Raw genomic sequence first — 18,516 nt, forward strand, 5'->3', positions numbered from 1 at the left:
AGGACCCTTGCATTTCTTTGGCTTTTTCCCATTTTTCTAATTTATCATGGTTTGTAATGAATTTTCTGATGTGAGCTTTGATTTTGAGGCTGGAATATGGAGTTCAAGAGACAGAAGGAATGGTCTTTTTCAATCAGGGCACAGCTGTTGGCTTGCTCCAATTCTGCCTTTCTGTCATTGTTTTGGGTGCCTCAGCCGACTTTTGGTTTCTTGAGCGACAATTTCCTAAATGATTTCTGGGTCAGAGTTGGTTTTGCCTTCTTCCTTCCCAAATTTTGTATTCTGAAGCAATACAAACAAGAGTTTAGAAAGTAGATTTAATATGATATAAAAAAAAGTTTTCGTGTCATGCTTAGAAATCTACACGCAACAGGACCAAGATGAGTTATTGCATTTTGGAAAAAGAAATGGAACCCTTTTGCAGAAGGAACCGATAAATATTTTCCCCCAAATCAAGTTTGACGTCGATTTTCAGGTGAATTCAATTAGTTTTCCAAAGCCAGTCAGCTGGGAGTGGTGGATGAATCTGGAAACAGCCTGTTTCCTTGTGACTAAATCAAGCCCACTATCAAAAAGGACTCTTGCATTTCTTTGGCTCTTTTCACATTTTTCTTATTTATTTTGGTTTGTAATGAATTTTCTGATGTGAGCTTTGATTTTGAGGCTGGAATATGGAGTTCAAGACCCGGAAGGAATGGTCTTTTTCAATCAGGGCACAGCTGTTGGCTTGCTGCAATTCTGGCTTTCTGTCATTGTTTTGGGTGCCTCAGCCGACTTTTGGTTTCTTGAACGTCAATTTCCTAAATGATTTCTGGGTCAGAGTTGGTTTTGCCTTCTTCCTTCCCAAATTTTGTATTCTGACACAATACAAACAAGAGTTTAGGCAGAGGATCCATTATGAAATAAAAAACACAACCAATTGGTGTGTCATGCTTAGAAATCTACAGGCAACACGAACAAGATGAGTTTTTGCATTTTGGAAAAAGAAATGGAACATTTTTGCATAAGGGACAGATAAGTATTTCCTAAAAATCAAGTTTGACGGTGATGTTCAGGGGAATTCAATTAGTTTTCCAACGCCCGTCAGTCAGGTGTGGTGGATGAATCTGGAAACAAACGGTTTCTTTGTGACCGAATCAAGCCCAACATCACAAAGGACTCTTGCATTTCTTTGGCTTTTTTACATATTTCTTATTTATCATGGTTTGTGATGAATTTTCTGATGTGAGCTTTGATTTTGAGGCTGGAAAATTCAGTTCAAGACATGGAAAGAATGGTCTTTTTCAATCAGGGCACAGCTGTTCGCTTGCTCCAATTCTGGCTTTCTGTCATTGTTTTGGTGCCTCAGCCGACTTTTGGTTTTGTGAGAGGCAATTTCTTAAATGATTTCTGGGTCTGAGTTGGTTTTGCCTTCTTCCTTCCCAAACTTTGTATTCTGATGCAATACAAACAAGAGTTTAGACAGAGGATCCATTATGAAATAAAAAACACAACCAATTGGTGTGTCATGCTTAGAAATCTACAGGCAACACGACCAAGATGAGTCTTTGCATTTTGGAAAAAGAAATGGAACATTTTTGCAGAGGGGAACGATAAGTATATCCCCCCAAATCAAGTTTGACGGTGATGTTCAGTGGAATTCAATTAGTTTTCCAAAGGCAGTCAGCTGGGAGGGGTGGATGAATCCGGAAACAGCCGCTTTCTATGTGACTAAATCAAGCCCAACATCACAAAGGACACTTGCATTTCTTTGGCTTTTTTCCCATTGTTCTGATTTATCATGGTTTGTAATGAATTTTCTGATGTGAGCTTTGATTTTGAGGCTGGAAAATTAAGTTGAAGACATGGAAGGAGTGGTCTTTTTCAATCAGTGCACAGCTCTTGGCTTGCTGCAATTCTGGCTTTCTGTCATTGTTTTGGGTGCCTCAGCCGTCTTTTGGTTTCTTGAGTGGCAATTTCCTAAATGATTTCTGGGTCTGAGTTGGTTTTGCCTTCTTCCTTCCCAAATTTTGGATTCTGACGCAATACAAACAAGAGTTTAGAAAGCAGATTTAATATTATATTAAAAAAAAAAAAAACCATTGGTATGTCATGCTAAGAAAATACAGGCAGCATGACCAAGGTGAATTTTTGTGTTTTTGAAAAAGAAATGGAACCCTTTTGCAGAAGGAACCGATAAATATTTTCCCCCAAATCAAGTTTGACGGCGATTTTCAGGTGAATTCCAATAGTTTTCCAAAGCCAGTCAGCTGGGAGGTGTGGATGAATCCGGAAACAGCCGGTTTCCTTGTGACTAAATCAAGCTCAACATCACAAAGGACTCTTGCATTTCTTAGGATTTTTCCCTTTTTCTCTTTTTTATCATGGTTTGTAATGAATTTTCTGATGTGAGCTTTGATTTTTAGGCTGGTATTTGGAGTTCTAGAAACGGAAGAAATGGTCTTTTTCAATCAGGGCGCATCTGTTCGCTTGCTCCAATTCTTGCTTTCCGTCATTGTTTTGGGTGCCTCAGCTGACTTTTGGTTTCTTGAGCGGCAATTTCCTAAATGATTTCTCGGTCAGAGTTGTTTTTGCCTCTTTCCTTCCCAAATTTTGTATTCTGACGCAATACAAACAAGAGGTTAGAAAGCAGATTTAATATGATATATATAAAAAAAAAAAACCACAAGAGTTTAGACAGAGGATCCATTATGAAATAAAAAACACAACCAATATTCGTGTCATGCTCTGAAATCTACAGGCAACATGACGAAGATGATTTATTGCATTTTGGAAAAAGAAATGGAACCCTTTTGCTGAGCGGACAGATATTAATTCCCTCCAAATTGAGTGTGAGCGCAATTTTCAGGTTAATTAAAACAGAATTCCACAGCCACTCACCTGGGAGGGTTGGATGAATCTGGAAACAGTAGTTTTCTTGTGACTAACCAAGCACAATAAATCTAAGGACTCTTGGATTTCTTTGGTTTTTTCATATTTTTGTTATTTATCATTTTTGATAACTAATGTTTGTAATGAATTTTCTGATGTGAGCATTGGATTTAAGGCTGGAACATGGAGTTCAGGGCATGGGAGGAATGGTATTTTCAATAAGGGCATTTCTGACATGGCTTTGGGTTCCTCAGTCGATTTTTTGTTTCTTGAGTGGCAATTTCCTAAAGTGCTTCTGGGTCTGAGTTTGTTTTGCCTTCTTCCTTCCCAAAATTTGTATTCCGATGCCATACTAACAAGAGTTTAGACAGAGTAACCATTAGGATATAAAAAAACACAACAAATTGGTGTGTCATGCTTAGAAATCTACAGGCAACATGACCAAGAGGAGTCTTTGTGTTTTGGAAAATGAAATGGAACCCTTTTGCCTATTGGACAGATATTAATTCCCTGAGCTTGTTTTGCCTTCTCCTTTCCCAAATTATGTATTCTGATGCAGTACAAACAAGATTTTGGAAAGAGTATCCTTTATGAAATAAAAAACACAACAAATTTGTGTTTGATGTTTTCAAATCTACGGGCAACCTGACCAATAGGAATATTTGTGTTTTGGAAAATTAAATGGAATTCTTTTGCTGAGGGGACAGATATTAATTCCCTCCAAATCGAGTGTCAGTTAATTTTCAGGTTAATTCAATCAGAATTCCACAGCCAGTCAGCAGGGAGGTGTGGATGAATCTGGAAACAGCCAGTATCCTTCTGATTAAATCAAGCCCAATATCACTAAGGACTCTTGGATTTTTTTAGAATTTTCATATTTTTCTTATTTATCATGGTTTGCAATGAATTTTCTGATGTGAGCTTTGGATTTTAGGCTGGAATATGGAGTTCAGGGCAGGGGAGGAATGGTCTTTTCAATCAGGGAATTTCTGTCATCTTTTGGTGCCTCAGACGACTTTTGCTTTCTTGAGCGGCAATTTCCTAAATTGCTTCTGGGTCTGAGTTTGTTTTGCCTTCTTCCTTCCCAATTTTTGTTTTCCAACGAAATACAAACAAGAGTTTAGACAGAGAATCCATTAGGATATAAAAAAAAAAAAACACAAAAATTGGCTTTTAGGTTTAAATCTACAGGCAACATGAGCAAGAGGAGTTTTTGTGTTTTGGAAAATGACATGGAACCCTGTTACTGAGGGCACAGATATTAATTCCTTCCAAAATGTGTGTGAGTGCGGTTTTCAGGTTAATTCAATTAGATTTCCACAGCCAGTCTGCTGGGAGGGGTGGTTGAATCGGGAACAGCCAGTTTCCTTGTGCCAAATCAAGGCAAATCTCACTAAGGACTGTTGGATTTCTTTGGCTTTTTTTCACATTTTTCTTATTTATCATGGTTTGTAATGAATTTTCTAATGTGAGCTTTGGTTTTGAGGCTGGAAGAATTAGTTCAGGGCATGGGAAGTTTGCTCTTTTTCAATCAGAGCACAACTGTTGGCTTGCTCCAATTCTGGTTTCTGTCATGCTTTTCAGTGCCTCAGCCGATTTTTGGTTTCTTGCGCAGCAATTTCCTAAATGGCTTAGGGGACTGAGTTTGTTTTGCCTTCTTACTTCCCAAAATTTGCATACTGATGCAATACAAACAAGAGTTTAGACAGAATTGCCATTATGAAAAAAAAAAAACACAAGGAATTGGCGTTTCATGCTTAGAAATCTACAGGCAGCACGGCCAAGAGGAGTTTTTGTGCTTCGGAAAATGAAATGGAACCTTTTTGCTGAGGGTACGGTTATTAATTCCCTCCAAAGCGAGTGAGACTGTGGTTTTCAGGTTAATTTAATCAGAATTCCACAGCCAGTTTGCTAGGAGGGGTGCATGAATCGGGAACAAACCGTTTCCTTGTGCCTGATCAAGGCCAATATCACTAAGGACTCTTGGATTTCTTTGGCTTTTTTCACATTTTTCTTATTTATCATGGTTTGTAATGAATTTTCTAATGTGAGCTTCGGTTTTAAGCATGGAAGAATTAGTTCAGGGCATGGGAGGTATGTTCTTTTTCAATCAGTGCACAATAATTGGCTTTCACCTATTTTAGGATTCTGTCATGGTTTTGAGTGCCTCAGCCGATTTTTGGTTTCTTGAGCGATAATTTCATATATTGCTTCTGGGTCTGTGTTTGTTTTGCCTTCTTCCTTCCCAAATTTTGTATTCTGACGCAATACAAACAAGAGTTTAGACAGAATGCCATTACGAAATAAAAACACAATGAATTTGCATTTCATGCTTAAAGATCTACAGAAAACATAACCTAGAGGAGTTTTTGTGTTTTGGAAAATGAAATGGAGTTCTTTTGCTGAGCAGACAGATATTAATTCCCTCCAAATCGAGTGTGAGTGCAATTTTCAGGTTAATTAAAATAGAATTCCACAGCCAGTCAGCTGGGAGGGGTGGATGAATCCGGAAACAGTAGATTCCTTGTGACTAACTAAGCCCAATAAATCTGAGGACTATTGGATTTCTTTTGTTTTTTCATATTTTTGTTATTTATCATAGTTTGTAATGAATTTTCTGATGTGAGCATTGGATTTGAGGATGGAATATGGAGTTCAGGGCACGGGAGGTATTGTCTTTTCAATCACGGCATTTCTGTCATGGTTTTGGGTACCTCAGTGGATTTTTGGTTTCTTGAGCGGCAATTTCCTAAAGTGTTTCTGGGTCGGAGTTTGTTTTGCCTTATTCCTTCCTAATTTTTTGTATTCCAATGCAATACAAACAAGAGTTTAGACAGAGTATCCATTAGGATATGCAAAAACTACAAATTTGTGTTTCATGCTTAGAAATCTACAGGCTACATGAGCAAGAGGTTTTTTTGTGTTTTGGAAAATGAAATGGAAGCTTGTTCCTGAGGGGACAGATATTAATGCTCTCCAAATCGAGTGTGAGTGCGGTTTTCAGGTTAATTCATTCAGAATTCCACAGCCAGTTTGCTGGGAGGCGTGGATGAATACAGGAACAGACCGTTTCCTTGTGCCTAATCAAGGCCAATGTTACTAAGGACTCTTGGGTTTCTTAGGTTTTTTCGCATATTTCTTATTTATCATGGTTTGTAATGAATTTTCTAATGTGAGCTTTTGTTTTGAAGCTGTAAGAATTAGTTCAGGGCATGGGAGATTTGCTCTTTTTCAATCAGGGCACAACTTTTGGCTTGCTCTAATTCTGCTTTCCGTCATGATTTTGGGTGCCTCAGCCGATTTTTGGTTTCTTGAGTGGCAATTTCCTAAATTGCTTCTGAGTCTGAGTTTGTTTTGCCTTCTTCCTTCCAAAAATTTGTATTCTGACGCAATAAAAACAAGAGTTTAGACAGAGTATACATTAGGATATAAAAAACACAACATTGGCGTTTCATGTTTAGAAATCTCCAGGCAACATGACCAAAATGAGTTTTTGTGTTTTAGAAAATGTTCAGGGCATGGGAGATTTGCTCTTTTTCAACCAGGGCACAACTTTTGGCTTGCTCTAATTCTGCTTTCCGTCATGATTTTGGGTGCCTCAGCCGATTTTTGGTTTCTTGTGTGGCAATTTCCTAAATTGCTTCTGAGTCTGAGTTTGTTTTGCCTTCTTCCTTCCAAAAATTTGTATTCTGACGCAATAAAAACAAGAGTTTAGACAGAGTATACATTAGGATATAAAAAACACAACATTGGCGTTTCATGCTTAGAAATCTCCAGGCAACATGACCAAAATGAGTTTTTGTGTTTTAGAAAATGAAATGGAACTCTTTTGCTGAGGGGACAGATATTAATTCCCTCCAAATTGAGTGTGAGTGCAATTTTCAGGTTAATTCAATCAGAATTTCACAGCCAGTTATCTGGGAGGGGTAGATGTATCTGGAAACAGCCAGTTTCCTTGTGCCTAATCAAGCCCAATATCACAAAGGACTCTTGGATTCCTTTGGCCTTTTTCACATTTTTCTTATTTATCATGGTTTGTAATGAATTTTCTAATGTGAGCTTTGGTTTTGAAGCTGGAAGAATTAGTTCAGGGCATGGGAGGTTTGGTGTTTTTCAATCTGGTCACAACTGTTGGCTTGCTCCAATTCTGGCATTCTGTCATGGTTTTGTTGAGCAGCAATTTACTAAATTGCTTCTGTGTCTGAATTTGCTTTGCCTTAATCCTTCCCAAATTTGGTATTCTTACGCAATACAAACAAGAGTTTAGACAGAGTTGCCATTATGAAAAAAAAAAAAAACACAACGAATTGGCATTTCATGCTTAGAAATCTACAGGCAACATGACCAAGAGGAATTTTTGTGTTTTGCAAAATGAAGTGGAACCCTTTCCTGAGGGGTAGATATTAATTCCCTCCAAATGAAATGCAAGTACAATTTTCAGATTAATTCAATCAGAATCCGACAGCCAGTCAGCTGGGAGGGGTGGATGAATCCGGAAACAGCCAGTATCTTTCTGACTAAATCAAGCACAACATCACTAAGGACTCTTGGATTTCTTTGTTTTTTCATATTTTTCTAATTTATCATAGTTTGTAATGCATTTTCTGATGTGAGCTTTGGAGTTGAGGCTGGAACATGGAGTTCAGGGCACGGGAGGAATGGAATTTTCTATCTGGGCATTTCAGTCATGGTTTTGGGTGCCTCAGCCGATTTTTGGTACCTTAGCGGCAATTTCCTAAAGCGTTTCTTGTTCTGAGTTTATTTTGCCTTATTCCTTCCTAATTTTTGTATTCCAACGCAATACAAACAAGAGTTTAGACAGACTATCCATTAGGATATAAAAAAAACAAAAATTGGCGTTTCATGCTTAGCATTCTAAAGGCAACATGACAAAGAGGTGTTTTGGAAAATGAAATGGAACCTTTTTGCTGAGGGGACAGATATTAATTCCCTCCAAACCGAGAGTGAGTGCGGTTTTCAGGTTTATTCAATCAGAAATCCACAGCCAGTCTGCTGAGATGGGTGTATGAATCTGGGAACAGCCTGTTTCCTTGTGCTTAATGAAGGCAAATATCACTAAGGACTCTTGGATTTCTTTGGCTTTTTTCACATTTTTCTTATTTCTCATGGTTTGTAATGAAATTTCTAATGTGAACTTTGGTTTTGAGGCTGGAAGAATTTTTTCAGGGCATGTGAGGTTTGGTCTTTTTCAATCATGGCACAACTTTTGGCTCCTCCAATTCTGGTTTCTGTCATGGTTTTGGGTGCCTAAGCCGATTTTTGGTTTCTTGAGCGGCAATTTCCTAAAGTGCTTCTGGGTCTGAGTTGGTTTTGCCTTCTTCCTTCCCAAATTTTGTTTTCTAGTGCAATACAAACAAGATTTTAGACAGAGTATCCTTTATGAAATAAGAAACACAACAAATTGGTGTTTCATGTTTAGTAATCTACAGGAAACAAGACAAACAGGAGTTTTTATGTTTTTTAAAATGGAATGCAACCTTTTTGCTGATGGGACAGATATTAATTCCATGCAAATCGAGTGTGAGTGCAATTTTCAGGTTAATTACATCAGAATTCCACAGCCAGTCATCTGGGAGCGGTGGATGAATCTGGGAACACCTGGTTTCCTTGTGCCTATTCAGCCGAATATCACCAAGGTCTCTTGGATTTCTTTCGCTTTTTTCACATTTTTCTTATTTATAATGTCTCGTAATGAATTTTCTAATTTGAGCTTTGGTTTTGAGGCTGGAAGAATGAGTTCAGGCCACGGGATGAATGGTCTTTTTCTTCAGGGCAGAGCTGTTGGCTTGCTCAAATTCTGGCTTTCTGTCATGGTTTTCAGTGCCTCAGACGACTTTTGGTTTCTTGAGCGGCAATTTCCTAAATTTTTCTGGGTCTTAGTTGGTTTTGCCTTCTTCCTTCCCAAATTTGTTTTCTAGTTCAATACAAACAAGAGTTTAGACAGAGTTGCCAGTAGAATATAAAAAACACAAGAAATTGGCATTTCATGCTTAGAAATCTACAGGCAACATGACCAAAATGAGTTTTTGTGTTTTGGAAAATAAAATGGAAACATTTTGCTGAGGTGACAGATATTAATTCCCTCCAAATCGAGTGTGTGTGCATTTTTCAGGTTAATTTATTAAGAATTCCACAGCCAGTCAGCTGGGAGGGGTTGAGGAATCGGGAACAGCCAGTTTCGTTGTGCAGAAATCAAGCCCAGTATCACTAAGGACTCTTGGATTTCTTTGGCTTTTTTTCATATTTTTCTTATTTATCATGGTTGTAATGAATTTTCTGATGTGAGCTTTGGTTTTGAGGCTGGAATATGGAGTTCTGGGCATGAGAGGATTGGTCATTTTTGATCAGGACACAAATGTTGGCTTACTCCACTTTTGGCTTTCTGTCATGGTTTTGGGTGCCTCAGCCCATTTTTGCTTTCTTGAGTGGCAATTTCCTAAATTGTTTCTGGGTCTGAGTTTTTTTTTTCCTTCTTCCTTTCCAAATTTTGAATGCTGATGCAATACAAACAAGAGTTTAGACAGAGTATCCATTAAGAAATAAAAAACAGGGAGCCAAGATGGCGGAATAGTGAGGGCGCGCACCGATAGTCCGGGAAAATTTAGTTTAATAAAAGGGGAGTTACGGTAGCCTCAGAAAAAAGAACCAGGAAAATATTGCAGACAAAACTCTTCTGGATCCAGTGGGCGTGAATCGGAGGACCTACTGGGAGAACAGAAATTGAAACAGTAATAAAGGCCCTCCCAACAAAGAAAAGCCCAGGACCAGATGGATTCACTGCTGAATTCTACCAGACATTTAAAGAAGAACTAACTCCAATTCTTCTCAAACTATTCAGAACAATTGAAGAAGAGGGAATCCTCCCAAATTCTTCCTATGAAGCCAGCATCACCTTAATTCCTAAGCCGGGAAAAGATGCAGCACTGAAAGAGAATTACAGACCAATATCCCTGATGAACATAGATGCAAAAATCCTCAATAAAATTCTCGCCAATAGAATGCAACAACACATCAGAAAGATCATCCACCCAGACCAAGTGGGATTTATCCCTGGTATGCAGGGATGGTTTAATGTGCGCAAGACAATCAATGTGATACACCACATTAACAGACTGCAGAAGAAAAACCATATGATTCTCTCAATAGATGCCGAGAAAGCATTTGATAAAATACAACACCATTTCATGATGAAAACTCTAAGCAAACTGGGTTTGGAAGGAACATTCCTCAATACAATCAAAGCAATCTATGAAAAACCCACAGCCAACATCCTATTGAATGGGGAAAAGTTGGAAGCATTTCCACTGAGATCTGGTACCAGACAGGGATGTCCACTCTCACCACTGCTATTCAATATAGTTCTGGAGGTTCTAGCCAGAGCTATTAGGCAAGAAAAAGAAATTAAAGGGCTACAAATTGGGAAGGAAGAACTCAAACTATCCCTCTTTGCAGATAACATGATTCTTTATTTAGGGGACCCAAAGAACTCTACCAAGAGACTATTGGAACTCATAGAAGAGTTTGGCAAAGTAGCAGGGTATAAAATCAATGCACAAAAATCAACAGCCTTTGTATACACAGACAATGCCATGGCTGAGGAAGAAATTCTAAGATCAATCCCATTCACAATAGCTACAAAAACAATCAAATACCTTGGAATAAACTTAACCAAGGACGTTAAAGATCTCTACGATGAAAATTACAAAACCTTAAAGAAAGAAATAGAAGAGGATACCAAGAAATGGAAAAATCTTCCATGCTCATGGATTGGAAGAATCAATATCATCAAAATGTCCATTCTCCCAAAAGCAATTTATAGATTCAATGCAATACCAATCAAGATACCGAAGACCTTCTTCTCAGATCTGGAAAAATTGGTGCTGAAATTTATATGGAGGCACAAGAGACCTCGAATAGCTAAAGCAATCTTGTACAACAAAAACAAAGCCGGAGGCATCACAATACCAGATTTCAGGACATACTACAGGGCAGTTGTAATCAAAACAGCATGGTACTGGTACAGAAACAGATGGATAGACCAATGGAACAGAATTGAAATACCAGAAATCAACCCAAACATCTACAGCCAACTTATATTTGATCAAGGATCTAAAACTAATTCCTTGAGCAAGGACAGTCTATTCAATAAATGGTGCTGGGAAAATTGGATTTCCACGTGCAGAATCATGAAGCAAGACCCCTACCTTACACCTTACACAAAAATCCACTCAACATGGATTAAAGACCTAAATCTACGACCTGACACCATCAAGTTACTAGAGAACATTGGAGAAACCCTTCAAGATATTGGCACAGGCAAAGAGTTTCTGGAAAAGACCCGGGAGGCACAGGCAGTCAAAGCCAAAATTAACTATTGGGATTGCATCAAATTGAGAAGTTTCTGTACTGCAAAAGAAACAGTCAGGAGAGTGAAGAGACAACCGTCAGAATGGGAAAAAATATTTGCAAACTATGCAACAGATAAAGGGTTAATAACCAGAATCTACAAAGAGATCAAGAAACTCCACAAAAACAAAACCAACAACCCAATTAAGAGATGGGCCAAGGACCTCAATAGACATTTTTCAAAAGAGGAAATCCAAATGGCCAACAGGCACATGAAAAAATGTTCAAGGTCATTAGCAATCAGAGAAATGCAAATCAAAACCACAATGAGGTTCCACCTCACCCCAGTTAGAATGGCTCACATTCAGAAATCTACCAACAACAGATGCTGGCGAGGATGTGGGGAAAAAGGGACACTAACCCACTGTTGGTGGGAATGCAAACTGGTCAAGCCACTATGGAAATCAGTCTGGAGATTCCTCAGAAACCTGAAGATAACCCTACCGTTCGACCCAGCCATCCCACTCCTTGGAATTTACCCAAAGGAATTTAAATTCGCAAACAAAAAAGCGGTCTGCAGCCTAATGTTTATTGCAGCACAATTCACAATAGCTAAGACCTGGAACCAACCTAAATGCCCATCAACGGTAGACTGGATAAAGAAATTATGGGATATGTACTCTTTAGAATACTATACTGCAGTAAGAAACAACGAAATCCAGTCATTTGCAACAAAATGGAGGAATCTGGAACACATCATGCTGAGTGAAATAAGCCAGTCCCAAAGGGACAAATACCATATGTTCTCCTTGATCGGTGACAACTGACTGAACACCAAAAAGGAAACTTGTTGAAGTGAAAGGGACACTATGGGAAACGGTGACTTGATCAGCATAGCCCTGACTGTTAATGAACAACTTAATACATTATCCCTCTTAGTAGTTTTTTTGTCTGTTCTACTTAATATGACTGATTTAATTCTGTAATTAATACACAGTTATTCTTAAGTGTTGAAATTTAACTGAAATGTGATCCCTGTTAAACATAAGAGTAGGAATAAGAGAGGGAAGAGATATATAATTTGGGACATGCTCAAGCTGAATTGCCCAAAACGGTAGAGTTAGAAACATACCAGGGGACTCCAATTTAATCCCATCAAGGTGGCATGTACCAATGCCATCTCACTAGTCCAAGTGATCAATTTCAGTTCGCAATTGATCATAATGAAAGGACTAAGAGTCAAAGGGAGCACATAAGCAAGTCTAGTACCTGCTAACACTAACCGATAGAATAAATAAAGGGGAGAGTGATCCAACATGGGAAGTGAGATACTCAGCAGACTCATAGAATGGCAGATGCCCTAAATAGCACTCTGGCCTCAGAATCAGCCCTAAAGGCATTCAGATCTGGCTGAAAAGCCCATGAGAGTATTTCAGGCATGGAAAGCCAAGACACTCTGGCAAAAGATCTCTGTGAGTGAGATCTCAGTGGAAAGAACAGGTCTTCAAAGAAGGAGGTACCTATCTCTGAAGGGAGGAGAGAACCTCCACTTTGACTATGACCTTGTCTAAACAAGATAAGAGTCGGAGAACTCAAGGGGCTTCCATAGCCTTGGAAACTCATGACTGGAGCATAGGGAGATTACTGATGCCATAGACAGGAGTGTCAATTGGTAAAGTCAACAACAGGAGTCACTGTGCACTTACTCCTCATGTAGGATCTCTGTCCTTAATGTGCTGTGCATTGAGATTTAATGCTATAACGAGTACTCAAACAATATATTTCACTTTGTGTTTCTATGGGGGTGCAAACTGTTGAAATCTTTACTTAATGCATACTAAACTGATCCTCTGTAAAAAAAAAAAAAAAAAGAAAAGAAAAGAAAAGAAACTATCAACTCCCAACTTGACTCTCACTGGGATTAAACATGACAATAGGTCTGATCTGATTTCATCATCATTAAAAAAAATCATCTATTATTTTTCACTTTATGTTCCTGTGTGGGAGCAAACTGTTGAAATCCTTACTTAATGTATACTAAGCTGATCTTCTGTATATTAAGATAATCGAAAATGAATCTTGATGTGAATGGAAGGGGAGAGGGAGTGGGAAAGGGGAGGGTTGTGGGTGGGAGGGACGGTATGGGGGGGAAGCCATAGTAATCCATTATTCGTACTTTGGAAACGTATATTCATTAAATAAAAGTTAAAAAAAAAAGAAATAAAAAACACAATAAATTGCCATTTCATGCTTAGAAATTTAGAGTCAAGATGACCAAGACGAGTTTTTGTGTTTTGGAAAATGAAGTGGAACCCTTCTACTGAGGTTGCAGATATTACTTCCCTCCAAATCAAATATGAGTGTGGTTTTCATGTTAATTCAATCAGAATTCCACAGCCAGTCAGCTTGTAGGGGTGGATGAATCTGGGAACAGCCAGGTAACTTGTGATTAAATCAAGCCCAATATCACTAAGGACTCTTGGATTTCTTTGGCTTTTTCACATTTTTCTTATTTATCATGGTTTGTAATGGATTTTCCGATGTGAGCTTTGGTATTGTGGCTGCAATATGGAGTTAGGGCATGGTAGGAATGGTGTTTTTCAATCAGGGCACAGTTGTTGGCTTGCTCCAATTCTGGTTTCTGTCACTCTTTTTGGTGCCTCAGCCGACTTTTGGTTTATTGAGCGGCTGCAATTTCCTAAATTTTTTATGGGTCGTTGTTTTTTTTGTTTTGTTTTGTTTTGTTTTTTGGTTGTTTTTTTTTTTTTTTTTGCCGTCTTCCTTCCCCAATTTTGTATCTGACGCAATACAAACAAGAGTTTAGACAGAGTTGCCATTATGAACTAAAAAACAGAACAAATTGGCATTTCATGCTTAGAAATCTAAAGGCAACATGACCAAGAGTAGTTTGTGTTTTGGAAAATGAAATGGACCCCTTTTGTTGAGGTGACAGATAATCATTCCCTCCAAATTGAGTGTGAGTGCGGTTTTCAGGTTAATTCAATCAGAAAAACTTGATGGTATAACATTTAACAGTACTTGAAAACATGACAAGCTATTTTATCAGGAGATGTTAGAAATATGCAATTTTGTATTATATCAAATATCAGAAAGAATCATATATACACATGTGTGTATGCAAAATGTACAAGGCATATCTGAAAGTGTATCCTTATTCATTTACTTTTATTTCAAACACACACATGCACAGAGAGAGATAGAGAGAGGGCGAGAGAGACATAGAAAGAGGGAAGGAGAGATAAAGAAAGAGAAAGAGAGAAGGAGAGAGAGAGAAATAGACACAGAAGCATAGAAATCCCATAATATTCTTTACTCCACAAACACCTAAACAATGAAGGCTGTGCCAGGCTGGGTATCTTCGGGTGATGACAGAGACTCACCTGCAGTCTCCTAACATATGTATTCGCAGGAAGCTGGAATTAGGAGCAGATTCAGGGCATAAACACACACAATCTATATGGAATTCAGGTGATGACAGAGGTATATTTTCTAAAATTTTATTGATTTGTTTTCATTTTGATTCAAATGGAGAGAGAGATGAGGGAGAGTGGGAATATTTCATTTTCCAATTAATTCCCCAAAAAATCACTTCATCAAAAACTATACCAGGATACTGAAATTTAATTTGGACACCCATTTGGGAGGTAGGGATTCAAATATTTTAGCCATCAACTACTGCCTCCCAGGACACATAATCAGAGGAAATGGAGAAAAAGGAGAGTAGTGAGACTCAAACTCAAGCAGTCTGATAGGGTATGTGGGTATTCAAAATGGCAACTTAAGCTAGTGACAAACACTCACCATCTTAGTAACCAGGAAATTGTTCATGTTCTATGTCTCCTTTATTTATGTACATGATTTTGAGACCAGTACACTTGCATGTCCTAACTACTGACTGCATTCCCCTACTGAAGCCTAAGCCTTTCATGCCATCTGAGGAGAGATAAAAGCTCAGCACTGAGCTAATACATTCTTCAAGATGTTTGCCGAATTAACAATTCTCAATTTTTAAACTGAAAGCAGTAGTTATTATTTATATTCTATTTTACAAATATCAAGAGAATAGATTTACTGTAATTCAAAAACAATTCTAAGAATACAAGGATATATATATATATATATATATATGATTACTTCCCTTTTTAGAGAGTATATTCAGATATAAAATAAATATTTCAAAACAAAAAAGCAAAAGTACTAGGATTTTAAACCAGATAACTTTAAAAATGAGAAAGTGGGAGGGGTTTAGAAAAAAAACCATTTTGATGTTTTGGCCAAGGCTAGCTCATAGTAATACCTTATACAAGTAAATGGAGAAATGAATAACAAGGCTTTCATTTTAGACATCTTCAGCATAAATTCACATTGGATAGCTACAAATAAGTATTCAATGGGGAATAGCAACTATGTTCTGAAACCTGTAGGAGTGGCTACCCTGGGAAGGAAGCAGGAATGTCACATCCAAGAGGGTCAAATCTGTAAAGAACCACAAGATGTTGTGAATGGGAGAGTGTATGTATACTTGGATGTGTAATACTGAGAAGAAAGTAGAATTATGTTAGCTAGGAACTGGTTTTGTCCCACAGTTCTGTCCCCACTATTGTCTTTCTTAGCTTACTTCACTCACTTTGTGTCTTTCTACCTGCCAAATACATAATTTACTTTATTGCATAAAAAAAATCAAGTACAGGGGCCAGCACTGAGGCTCACTTGGTTAATCCTCCATCTGCAGTACTGGCATCCCATATGGGCACTGGGTTGTAATCCCAGTTGCTCCTCTTCCAGTCCAGCCTCTGCTCCTGCCCAGGAGGGCAGTGGAGGGTTGCCCAAGTGCTTTGGCCCCTGCACCTGCATGGGAGACCAGGAGGAAGTACCTGGTCCCTGGCTTCAGATGGGTGCAGCGTCAGCCGTTGCAGCCATTTGGGGAGTGAACCAAGGGAAGGAAGACCTTTCTCTCTCTCTTTCTCTCACTGTCTAACTCTCTCTGTCAAATAAATAATAAAACAAAACAAAACAAATTCAACTACAGAAAACACTTTCAATAGCATAAAGTAATAATGAAGAAAGGAATGATTTACCTTAAGATATTATTTTGGAAAGGCAGCAATGCAACATGAATCTATAGACAGGCTGGGGGAATTGTATGGAGAGCTCTTTAAGGACTTGCCATGGGAGCTGGCATTGAGAAATAACAGGTTGAGCTACCATGCACAAGGCTGGCATCTCATATGGATGGAGCTTTCAGTCCTAGCAACTCAACTTACAATCCAAGCCTTTGAAAATGTGCCAGGAAAGCATTGGGAGATGGGCCATTGCATTGGGTGGGAGACCCAGATGAATCTCTTGCCTCCTGGCTTTAATATTGCTTAACCTTGGCCATTGGGACTCTTAGGGGAGTGAACCACCAGATGTAAGATTCTCAGATTCATTCTCCCCTTCTTTTATTTTTGCAACTCTGACCCCTTGAAAATAAAGCAATAAATCCTAAAAAAAAAAAAAAACCTAACTGCTACAGATTCTGTTCCCTACACATTCCTATTCCTGCCCATGAATTCCATTCAGCCTCCAAGAAACTATTAGGAACCACACTCTTCAAGAAATTCACCCACAAAAAATAATATTCAGTAATTTGTTTTCTTATCACTAGGTAACTTTTTCCTAGTTTTTTTTTTAACTTTTAAAAATATTTATTTATTTAAAAGTCAGAGTTATACACAGTGATGAGAGGTAGAGAGAGAGAGAGAAAGGTCTTCCATCTGATGGTTCACTTCTCAATTGGCCACAATGGCTGGAGCTGTGCCAATCCCAAGCCAAGAGCCAGGAGATTTTTCTGGGTCTCCCACACAAGTGCACGGGCCCTAGAACTTGGGCCATACTCTACTGATTTCCCAGCACAAAGTAGAGAACTGGATCAGAAGTGGAACAGCCAAGGCTGGCGCCATGACTCAATAGGCTAATCCTCTGCCTGTGGTGCTGGCACCCTGGGTTCTAGTCCCGGTCAGGGTGCTGGATTTTGTCCAGCTGTCTGCTGTGGCTCGGGAGTGCAGTGGAGGATGGCCCATGTCCTTGGGCCCTGCACCCGCATAGGAGACCAGGAGATGCACTTGGCTCCTGGCTTTGGAGCAGCCATTCTCACTGTCTAACTCTGCCTGTCAAAAAAACAAACAGGCGGAGCCAAGATGGCGGAATAGTGAGGGCACACACTGATAGTCTGGGAAAAGATAGTTTAATAAAAGTGGAGTTACTGTAGCCACAGGAAAAGGTTCAGGAAAAAATTGCAGAGGAAACTCTCCCGGATCTAGTGGAGGTGACACTGAGGACCTACGGGGAGAGCAAGGTCGCCCACTGTGTGGAAGCCGAGCAGTGGGAGCCGCGCCACTGCAGAGGCAGAAGCTGAGCCCCAGAAGTCGTGCCGCCACAGAAGCCACGCCGCAGAGTCTGCGCGCCAGCGCTGGAAGGGGAGGTGAGATAAAATCCTCGGTAACCCAAGACATTGGTGGGGAAAGGCAGAAAGAGCCTACAGGGAATGAAAGCCCCACTGGGGAAAGCTCACCAGGTGGACTGGAGGAGAGATAAAATGAACAAATAAGGGGAACCGGCATGGACATTAACCTCTCTCTCCACTCACCTTACAAAGCCGAGCAAGACAAAGAGCTGGCGCCATTTTACATATGTAAAGAGGCGCTGGCCATTAGCCAAGCAGAAAAACCTGACTCTGGTGGGGAGAAATAACAGGAGGTTAAGACCTAATAAGTGAAAGTGAGGAGCTAACGAACTGAGACTGTGAAAATCTGAGGGGAGGGCAAGAGAACTCACCGAGTACACAAACTCAGTAAATTAGGCAAACTGGGGAGAGACTATTGAGAAATTTGAGACCACACTGAGGGCTGCATAAACTCTGTGTGGTCCCAGGGGTAACCAGACAAATATCCATAGGGGCCAGATTTCATACATCCACTACCCTCAATTCCACTCAGCTGTGTGGAATTACTTCCCAACTGAGTCAGAAAAAAGAGAGAGAGTGAGAGAGCGAGAAAGCCAGAGAACAATCTGGGAGAGTCACCTTTGGCACACCCTTATCCCTGAAAAACCAAACAGAGCTCTCTGGCCACACCCATCACAGCCTCTAAGGATCCATCAAAAGCAGACAGTCCACTTAATCTAGAGTCACAGTATAATGAGAAGAAACCAAATATTTCCAATATGCCAAACAACAAATGCAGAATCCGAGGTAACAAGAACAAGGAAGACACTATG

Source organism: Oryctolagus cuniculus, chromosome X, assembly GCF_051225735.1.
Source record: "Oryctolagus cuniculus isolate XC-2025 breed Fujian yellow rabbit chromosome X, ASM5122573v1, whole genome shotgun sequence".
NCBI lineage: Eukaryota > Metazoa > Chordata > Mammalia > Lagomorpha > Leporidae > Oryctolagus > Oryctolagus cuniculus.